This window comes from Cyanistes caeruleus, chromosome Z, assembly GCF_971803275.1.
Source record: "Cyanistes caeruleus chromosome Z, bCyaCae1.hap1.1, whole genome shotgun sequence".
Taxonomy (NCBI): domain Eukaryota; kingdom Metazoa; phylum Chordata; class Aves; order Passeriformes; family Paridae; genus Cyanistes; species Cyanistes caeruleus.
The window spans coordinates 71,000,395-71,011,241 of record NC_141732.1 but is presented as its reverse complement, the minus strand read 5'-3'; the positions used below and the strand labels follow the sequence as shown (position 1 = coordinate 71,011,241).

Here is a 10,847-nt window from a genome sequence, read left to right as displayed (position 1 = left end):
TGTTGATGATTTGCTGGTTAGGAGTTAGAGGAGTAGAAAGAAAAGGTTCATAAGACAACTATAAAATTACTAAATTTTCTGGGAGAGAAAGGCCTGAAAGTATCAAAAAGGAAGTTACAGTTCATTGAAGCAGAAGGGAAGAATTTAGGTCACTTGATTGGTAAAGGGTATAAAAATCTGGAATCAAATTTGATACAGGGAATTTTATCATTACCAGCCCCAAAAGTGAACAAGGATGTAAGAAAGTATTGTAGTGTGTTTACTTAAAGTTGAACTGGTTGTTGGTATGGCCCTTTTCTCCGCCAGGTTAAATGTATTGTTTTCTCCCCGTTGTTATCCCTTCCATATCCTATCCATCAAAGCAAAACCGTCCCTTCCTTCTTGAAAGGTCCTTGTCTGTCACCTACTCCCCTGCCCCTACTCCCCCATTGTAAGCCCCACCCTATCTTCCAGATCCTTCCCTGACAATCAGTTGTCCTTTGAGGCCCTATTGGTTAGTGTATCTTCTTCCCTCTGTCTGTGTATCCTCATTGGCTCTGAACTTGTGATCCCCTCCCTTTACTCCTCCCCTCAGGATTTCCTATTGGTCTGTTGTTTGTCCCCTCCCTTGGAGAGTGGGCTGTATTTAACCCCTTGCACAGCAGCGCTCGGGGCGCTCTCAGACCTGACCCCTTCCAGTGTGGGTCCCTTATTCACCCTATCCTCAATAAACTGTCACTGGGAACTTCAGTCCAGAGAGACTCCTCTGCTTTAGTACCTCCACCCCTGACGCTGTGCTCCACAGAGCTTGGGGCAGCTTGAGTCTCCGGAGGTTTCACTGTGGGAAAAACCAAATCCCCAGTGATTCCCTACTCTTGGCACTTGCCTGTACCAGGGTGACAGATGTCAGGTGTAGATGTAGCTGAAGCTCCCGTGCAGAGCAGCATAAAGGAAGTTGCTAGGATTAATTGGATATTGTAAATTTTGGATAGATGGACACACCAAATTAGTAAAATTTCTGTATAATAAGTTGGTAAAAGATGAACTTTTAGACTTGAATGAAACTGATGAACAGCAATTAAAGGAATTAAAAGAAAAATTGGTGTCTGCTCCAGTTTTAAGTTTACCTGATCCGGAAAGACAGTTTGAATTATTGTAAATGCAGAAGAAGGGGTGGCTTTTGGAGCAGTGGTACAAGACTGGTGTGGGCTGAGGAAACCCATTGCGTATGTGCCTGAATTGCTAGACCCAGTAGTTAGAGCATGGCTAACTTGTGCGCAAGCTCTATTCACAACTGTAACATTAGTAGAAGGAGGCCCCAAACTAACTTTCAGAAACAAGATAAAAGTGCATACTCCCCATGACTTGAGAGCTGTATTAAATAAAAGAGTGAGTCAGCGAGTCACTGACAGCAGGTTACTGAAATATGAGTTGACACTGAATAACATTGAAAATCTGGAATTGGCACCAACTAGGAGTCAGAATCCCGGCTCAGTTTTTGTATGGGGAACTAAAGGAGGAATTAGAACACTGGTGCTTAAAGACAATAGACTTACAAACTAAAGTAAGAGAGGATTTACTGGAACAACCCTTACTAGAAGGAGAGGCACTGTTTGTAGATGGCTCCTCAAGAGTAGTGGAAAGACAAAGAGTATCAGGCTATGCTGTAGTAAATGGGAAGGATATGACCGTAATAGAAAGAGGAAAACTTGCAACAAAATGGTTGTCTGCTGTGACATCTATGCTTTCAAATTCTTCATCACCATGTTCATTTTCTAGTAAGAGAAAATCAATCACAGCTCTGTTCTGTGAGGTTGCATATCTAACAGCATTAACATCTGTCATCATATCACTAATTACAATGTAAGTGGCATTGGTTTCTTTGCTCGACCGATCACCCCAATTGGTCTAATTGCTTTAATGCTATAACTGAGGCAATTTGAGGTAGAAACAAATGTGATGTAACTCATTTTGTAGGGCTCCAGGGTTTAAAATTGCTATTAATAGTTCATAATGATGGGCAAAGCTCTTTCCCCTATGTTTATTCTTGATGGCCTTTTTCACACTAGGTGCTATCACAGTGAGCTGTCTGATGCTACATGGGCCACCTTTAATTTTTGAGGGAATGCTCTGCCAGGCTCTGTGTCTACAAATGAGCCAATATCCTTTTGGCAATTGCCGTGGCAATCTGTAAAGATCAACAGTCTTACCCTTAGGGGACACAGGGGTGGTCCAAAAACTTGAGTTTTTTTGTAGACAGGATGATGGGAAGTAACACTGAGTTGTGGATCTCTTTGATATTGGTTAGTTCTGTATTGCAAACTTGCATAAAGACAAGAAAGCTAAAAATATAGGGTATCATTTATAACGTCTTTTAAAATTGATCCTTCTTTTAATCACAATAGCAACATAAGCAAAATCTGTGATTAAATTGAAAGGTTCCTGAAAAAGCCAGAATGCTCCAACTACAGCTACTAATTCAATAATTTGAGAAGAACCTTCTACTGTTTGAATGCTTGATTCCCATGTTTTAGTTGTTTGGTTCTGCCATACTATTACTCATTTGTGTGTTTCCTCTGAACCATGAGTAATTATTGTTACAGCATCTAAAGGTATTTCACTTAGCATGGGTTTTTCTCTGAAACTCAGTTTTGCTTGCAACAGCTTATGACTTGGAAAGTGAACAGAACAAACCTCTGAATAATCTAGCAATGCAATATTTAACATGGCAATTAAAACAACATGTAGCAAAACAATAAACTCACACCAAGCAAAAATAAATCAGATAATACATGCAATTAATAGTATATAAGAAATAAAATGGTGATTTAAAGCAATGCATTATAAAATCCTTAAATACTGTACCATCATCCTGAGTCTGCAGTAACTGGCAAACCTCATTTTAGAGTGAGGGCTTGGAAAACTATTCCCAGAGTTTTCCAAGTTCACTTTAAAAGGATTTCCAGCTATTATAGATCCAAAGTTGGCAAGTCAAAATGACTTGAGTACAGTTTTGTTGCAGAAAACACCTGAGTTTTTGGCATACTTCCTGACCAGTTAAGGCTAGGACTTGGCCAGAGTCCAGGCCTTATATGAATAGTCTCCCCAGTATATTCTAAACACTTCTCAATAAGTAGTTAGGAAAGTTTCTTAAAATAATTTCTCATAGATAGCTATACAACGGTATGTAAAAGCTTGTAAAGCAGCTGGCTTTGTTATTTATCCTTAGCTAAGTAGGGAGTAGGTGGCCTAAGGGGTCCCATTTTTCCCTCTTTTGCTCCCCTTTAAGATCCCTTAAACTCCTGGTCCCAACTATAGATGAATATTTCCTCCAGCAAGTAGCATAATCTCTCTCTTCTATCTTTTGAGGTTCTTTTGTATTTACATAAAAATCTAGTGCCTGACATACCCATTCATCTGATGATCCATATCTCAGCCAGTACAATAGGTCTGGCCCAACAGGTTCTTTTGTCCATTCAAACATAAAATACTCAATCATTTTTCCTTGATCCTTCCCCTGGGTTCAAGCCAGCTCCTGTTGTCCCCGGTTCCTGAGCATCCTTCCTAAGGGACTGTCCAGAGCTATGCTCTGAGTGGAGCCCTTACATCCCTCTCCACTCCTCCTGACCTTCCTGCTGCAGCTGTTGCCTACTTCCTAATACTCCCTGCAGGGCTCCTTTCTTTCATAACCACTCACTTGATCCCTTCACAGGCTGCACCACTTGTGGGCTAATGGAACCACAATTAGAAAGAATCCATACTCACTTTGCAGCCAATTCTGTGTCTCAAGATCACTCATTCAGCTCTACTTTTTCCCAAAAAAAACCCAACTTTTTTACCTGCCCAGGTAATACTTGACAGCCGATTTCTTACCTGGATCCTGTGCTCAGGTGTTACCACCTAATATGCACGAACTCTGCCCTTTCTCTGCCTTTCCTCTCTCCTGTTGGGCCTTGAGAATCCCCTGTCTGGGTCTCACCTCTAGCCCGCATGGTGCATGACAACAGGTCACACACCTTCCCCTCCTCCCACTGTCCTACCTCCCAGAATCAGAGGTTGATCCCGGATGAGAACCCAAATTACTAGAAATGAGCAAACTTTTTTATGAAATTGAATGGGGACAAAGTTGTCAAAGCCAAAGAAAACTGTTAATTAGTAATGATTCCGCTGAGCTGGGTGTGTGTCTTCCTCCTGAGAACACACACCCACTCCAGCAAAATGGCAACTTTTTATATCCCTTCCCCTGCCAGGATGGGGGGGTCCCTGTTGCCTTTCCCACTGGCTGGGTACGTGGGAACTTACATTCTCTCCTGACCATCCACTTTTCAGTCCCTTCTCCTCTCATCCTACTTCCTTTTTAGTTAGGCTTTCAACCCTGCTCCTCTCACAGCAACACCCAACAAAACAACCAGAACATATCCAAACCACAAACAACACCACATGGAAACTACAACTTTCATTCTTTAACTTAATGACCTTTTGGCTTCAGCAAAATATCACCTCATCTCTCACAGCTGGGTACTCTGGGACTTACTCTCTCTCCTGACCACCTACCCTTCTGTCCCCTCTCCTCTCATCCCTCTTCATCATTTGGTTCTATTTTCAACCCTACCCCTCTCCCAGTTCTCAACAACACTCAGCAGATCAACCAAAACACATCTAAACCATAGAAAATTAATAGGAAACAGAACCAGCAACTTCCATTCTTTTACTCAATAATCTTTTTTGAGCTGCAGCAAAATGTTATTTTATTTCTCACAATGGGCCACCCCATGTCTCAGCAGAGAGACTTCCTTTAGTTTTTTTCCTTTTTTATAGTTTGCCAATATCTGCATAACTTCTTATTCTCAGAGATCATGAGGCAAAATTCTTCTCTTCCAGAATAATAAGGTCTGATTTTTGTGGTCACTACACACCCAGAAGGAACTTTCTCAAATAAGCACGATCAGCTTGGGCTTTAAAATCTGGTTGGACTCCTGAGGTTTTCCTAGTGGATTGTGATGAGCAAGTTCACAAGAGGTTCCTGTTTCCCAGAAGGATGGGTGGGAGGGAAGAAAAGAACTGGAATCTAGAGAAGCTGGGGATCCCCAAAATGCATGGACAGGGAGTTTCTCCATCAACCCCACTGAAGCCATAGAAGAAAACAAGGATTAAAACTTTTTTGCTTTCCTTCTTTTACAAGAATGTAATGGATGCTGCTACTGGGAGTCTGTGATGTTGTTCCCCAGGAGCAAAGGCTGAGGGCAATTGTGTCCTTCCTTCTCTGCACATTGACAGTGAACTTTATGACCTTAAATTAGGAAGGTTCAGGAAACACTCAGCTGTATCATAACAATACAAGGATCTCTGAAATATCTTTTAAAACCCTTTCTTCACCTTGTGGCACTCCCAAATCTCTTCTTACAAAACTCTGTCCCCATTTTCATATCAAAGTCAGCTTGCTGTGACTCCAGGACTGTCCAGCTGGGCAGGTGTGGCAAAATGGAGAGATGAGTATGATGGAGTGCCCAAAGATTAATTTTAATGTTCACATGGCCCGAGGGGCTGCTTCCAAAGACCTGGGGGTATGGTGAACTTAACAATGTATAGGAGTATCTGAGGGCAGGGGCCCAATTGTGAACATGGACCAGGGACATGACCTATTAGGGAATGATCCCAGTAGCATCCCCCCAGCACCCCACCTACCAAGGCCTCAGGTTTATTCCCTTCATATCAGGAACCCAGTCCAAGGTAAGATCTCTCCTAGCTGATTCAGTTCCCACATTTTCATTGCACAGTCCTGTGGGTGCTAATGGACTCACACAAGCGTTGTAGAAGCCAAAAGTTGCCCCTTCAAATTTTCTATTCCTAATTCTAGCCTGAAGCAGAAGCAGCAATTCAGTTTTAAACCACTGAACTCTCATTTTTAAAGGCTTCTACCTTTAAATATGTTATAATTATTTGTAATATATGTTTATAATAGGTTAAATTGAACAAATAAAGAGACAGCTAAAAAATTGCATACCTTCACCACAGTCTGCAATAAACAGATGTCAAGCTACGTTTATGTCTCCAGAAATGAAAGATTGCGAGCAGCTTTTGTTAGCAATACAAATACAGTTCTTTTTACACAATGATTCTCCTCATGCCACTGAAAATTAGGAATAAATCTCCTTAGTACCAGTGCAGTGTTATGACACAGGTGTTTCTTGATTACAGTGCATATTTGGCACCAGATTATACTAGCATTTCGGAGCCAGGGATGTACATATTCATAAGCTGCTGGAGTCTGCCCAGTTTCAGAGGGTGCTTTTGGGGGTCTTTTGGTGATTGCTGAACCCCTGGCCTTTGCCCAACCCCTTAAGAGTGAACCTTAATCTATGGTGCTGTGTTTGCCCCTGGTTATGTCATCTGCTTTGACCAGAGTGGGTGGGACCTGTTCAGCTTGTTACAGAGCTGGACACAGAGCCCTCAAGGCTCCAGTAGCTGCTCCTTCTTGGGGAGGGATTTACACAGGCACAGGTTAACTCCTGGCTCTCCATTGGGTGCATTTTCTGATCATTCCACCTGTTCTGATCAGACCTTGCAGTGTGAGGGTAGAAAGGAGGAGGCACTTAGTAATGCCTGTGTGTTGGAAGTCAAGGAGATGAGGCAGATCAACAAGGCTGAACAAGGACTTTCTCTTGTAACTAAGGTGAAAAAGGGAAGGCTTACAGCCAGAGGAAGCAAGTCAGGAAAGAACAGAGGCTGCTTGCTGCCATAGGGAGAAAACTTGTGCAGCCAAAGCTCAGTTGGAATAGAAGCTGTCCAGAACTGTGGGGAAAATAAAAGGCTATTTCAAACACATTAATAGCAAAAAGACCATGATGAAATAACCTCAGCCTGTTACAGAATGAGGCTGGTCACCTCACCAAGAGGGACAGTAACACTGGCCTCTCTCTTGCCCAGGGGTGATGGACCAAGAGGATCTTAGCAGCCTGTGAAAATGATCAAATGATCATAATTTTGAGTATGTGTTGGATCTGCTGCTCCATTTGGATCCCTACAAATGTGTTGAGGAATTCATCTAAGAACGCTCAGAAAGCTGTCTACTGTCATTGCAAAGCATCTCTGGACAATTTCTGAGCAATCTTGAGAATCCAGAGAGGTCCTGATTTTCAAGAAGGATGAGAAGGAGGACCCTGGAAACTACAAGCCTGTCAGTCTCACTGCAGTACCTGGTAAAAGCATGGAAGAGTCTTCTGGGAAGTACTGAAAAAGCCCTGGAGGACAAGTCAGTCATTGTCAGCACCAACATGGCTTAGTGTGGGTAAAGTTCTGCTTGCCTAATCACATTTCTCTCTTCAGAATAGTAACCTATCTTGTTGTCCCAGGAAAGCCACAAAATTTCATCTTCTTGGACTTCAGCAAAGCTGACTGCTGGCAAAATGTGTATTGTGATGTGACTGTCAGTCATTGCTCTGAAATAAGTCAAGCCATTATGGCTGAGTAGCAAAGGTTGTTCCTCTTGTTACCTGCACAAGGAGCTGTGAAGATGAAATGAGATTTTCTTTAAAGGTTTTCACTGCCAAGAATGGAGAAACAAATGTCCAAAGAGTTCTTATGCAGAGAGACTCTCCATGGGCTGGGCAGGGCAGAAGGTCTGTTTGGAGGTTGGCTGCAGCCCTGCCGTGTCCTGTGGGATCTCAGTGCTAGCAGTGGGAGTAATGTCTCTGCTTCATCTTAAATCCAGGCAAGAGGGACATTTTGAGCTATAGGACTAACTATTCAACTATAACTATTTCATGTGACAAGAGCTGAACCTTGTTTCAGCACCTTGGGGACCTGTGAAGACAAGGAGGGGGAGAGAAGGCAAAACAAAACACAGAGGAACTGTTGAAAAATCATCAACTTTTCAGCCTCAAAATGCGTCTGCAAGAAGTTTCAGACCCATCAAATCCTAGACATGCCTGTTGCTCTCATCATTTAATTGGAGCCTTGTTCCAGATCCCTCTGTTCTTCTGCCTGCTCATAGGGTTCCTGGATCACTACTGCAGCCCTGCCCATGACCTCACACCTGATCTATTCTGCTGTGTCCAGACAGACATATCATCAGCTGTGGGGGTGTGTGGGACTCATTGTTGAGTCTGCCACTCTCTGCCCCTGCTGCTCTGCTCTTGCTGCCATTGCCTCATCCAAGCTGCCTTTTCATGCTGACAAAGCTGGTTGCATACCACAGCCTTCTGATGCAGCTTTGAGATGTGCCTTGTGTGACAAAATGGTGGATGGCTTCAATTCACCTCATTTGGTTCATAGAACATAGACAGAAGTGTCAGCCCTGGCACCATTCCTCTTACATTCCCTTCAGTCATTGTCTTGTAAATTCAAGCCACTGGCTTTATATCAAGCAGGTGTCCTGGTTGCAACAAGGGGAGCATTTATTTTTGCAGTAGCCAGGAGGAGCTTGGCTTGGACCTAGAGGTTAGTCTATACCACCCACATCGTTGCATGGGAGAAGGGGAAAGTTGTCTTTTCCAAGGGTAAGGGGTTACCTCCCATCGTGTCAGCATGGTCAGGGGACTGGTGGGCTGGCCCTGGCTGTGAGCTGGAGGGAGTGGTTGTGTTAATGCTTGTTCTGAGCTGGAGGGGAGGTTGGGTATTGTGTCTTTTCACGGATTTTCTTTTCTTGTACCCTCTGTCTTTAGTGTTGTTGTTGTTACTGGTAGTTTTCTTTCACTGCTGTTATTAGTAAATTGTTCTTATCTCAACCCTTGATCCCCCCCTTTTGTGCCTCACTTTGCCTCTCCACCCCAGTGGTGGGGGAAGGGAGAAGGGAACCAGGGGGAGCAGGCAAGCAGCAGCATGGTTTCTGTGGGAGCACTGAATTGGGGAGTACCATTCCTAAATCATGGTTGCAGCTCTCATGGCAGGAGTATAAAAGATTTGCCTTTTTCTGATGGACTTACCTCATTATTCCATCAATACCACAGACTATTGAAAAGAAATATGAACATGAGTAGGTATTTACTTATTTATTATTATGAATGGAAAAAGGAGCATCTGTGAGGATTGGATGCAAGCATAGCCTTGAATCTTGCGGCTTCCTCTTCAGATCTTGGAGAAAAACTTTAATTTGCCTTTGGAATCAAATGCTGAAATTAAGATTTTGTGTTGCAGAGGAGGTGAGAAGGTCAAGAATATAATCTTCTTGGGGGGTCTAAAGAGCATTGCTAACACTTCTACTCACTGGAGAAATTGAGCACATGCATTTTTACTGGCTCATACGAGGAGTGTTGTAAGGTAAATAGTTCCCTCAATGCTCCAACACACTTATCACTTGTGTTTCATCTATTCATAACATGTTCTTTGGTTCCTATAAAAAGAGAGAGAAGGCAAAGGTGATGTGGTGGTGAATTTTGCATTATGTTGGGGATGAATGAAAAATTAATGAAATTATAGCTTTCTGTTATTCAGACTTCAAATGTGAATGTTCAGTTTCTTTGCTTGCTTGAAATACTTTTCTGGAGATGGTAGTCATGAAGAGCTTTATGAAATTCCTTGTTATAATTTATGAGTTTAACTGACAGAAAAAGGTACTGAGTTTGAGATATCTGTTTGAGAGTTTCTGTTTCTTCTGTTGTTTCAGAACATTTTACTGCTATATCCTTACTAGAGACCAGAATGCATGCTGTAAACAAAACAAATATATATGAAAAGTAAAAGCATTATTTGGTCAGAAAGGCAACTGAGCTGGGCTTTGACGAACTTAACTTTGATTTGAGGACTTCTTTTTACTCCCATGCATTTCAGTAGAAAAACTTGCACACATTTAAATCACGTAGGACCAACTGTAGAGGCAAGAGAGCAGCAAAAGTCTTCTGCAAAATAATGGAGGTATGATGAAGAGAAATATCAGGACACTCAGCTGGTCTCTTAGTAAATGAAACAAAACAAGAAAAGAAAGCTTGATCTTTCAGGAAGAAGAGTCTGTTTGGAAAAGGCTGCATTCAGCCAAACATATCCCACTTAGCAGGAGAAAGCTGTGCAGTTAGGGAAGAAAAACTGCTGAGAAATAGTAGTGCACCAATATCCAGGAAGCTAAACTTTGGCAATGAGTGTGCAATTCTCTGAGCACTTCCTAAGAGATACAGTGCAGTGGGCAGGGGTCTGAATGCACCCATCTTTTAGGAGAACGTCCTTTGTGGCTTTGGGACCATCTCAGGTAGTGCCTCCGAAAAAAAAACAAACATAGGAAGTTTAATGAATACACTGAAAATAGTTTCTTTCATACTCTGTAACAGAAAGGTTTGGTGTTTTTTTGCTCTGGTTGTTTTGAAGGTCTTTTGAGGCTTGTTTGTTGTCAAAGAATTTCCTTTGTCTTGCATCTAAAACAAAGACTTCTTGCTGTTTTTTGGAACCTACTTTCCTCCCAGTGCAGTGATGCCTTTTATGGGGCAACCTCAAACAGGTGCCAGACAGAGTAAAGGGAGTAAAAAGTGTGTACATTTATTTAATGTAGAGCCTTCAGGTTCGTTTGGGCAGACAAAGCAGCCCCAGGAGCTACACCCAAAAGGATGATGCGTCATGAGTTTTCACACTTTAATAAGTTTGGTCCATTTGCATATTGGGGGTTAATCTTCCAATTACTTCAGGTGATGAAGTCATTTTACCCCAAGTTTTCTCCCCCATAACTCACTTTCATTCACAGTTCTCAGGGCCTGAGACAGTGAGGTGTCCTTGATTCCCAGGCCTAGGGGGGAATTGTTTTGTCTGAGCAAAATGTGAAGACAGTAGCTAGCACTGTATATGGAATTTAGAGCTATACATGAAAGAATTACAGGATTACAAATATATGAAAAATATACAAGCTAAAATCCTAAGGCATCAAAAGCAGTTGTGGGAGTTCAGTT

General features: G+C 42.3%; 1 long non-coding RNA gene across 1 annotated transcript in view; it reads right to left on the bottom strand.

The window, feature by feature from the left end:
* Window positions 1-655: 655 nt before the first annotated feature.
* LOC147648562 (uncharacterized) overlaps window positions 656-10,847 on the bottom strand; it is a 49,895-nt gene continuing 39,703 nt past the window's right edge. The window contains exon 3 of the long non-coding RNA XR_015280314.1: window positions 656-9,310. This is a non-coding gene — a long non-coding RNA (uncharacterized LOC147648562). The remainder of the gene's footprint in view (window positions 9,311-10,847) is intronic.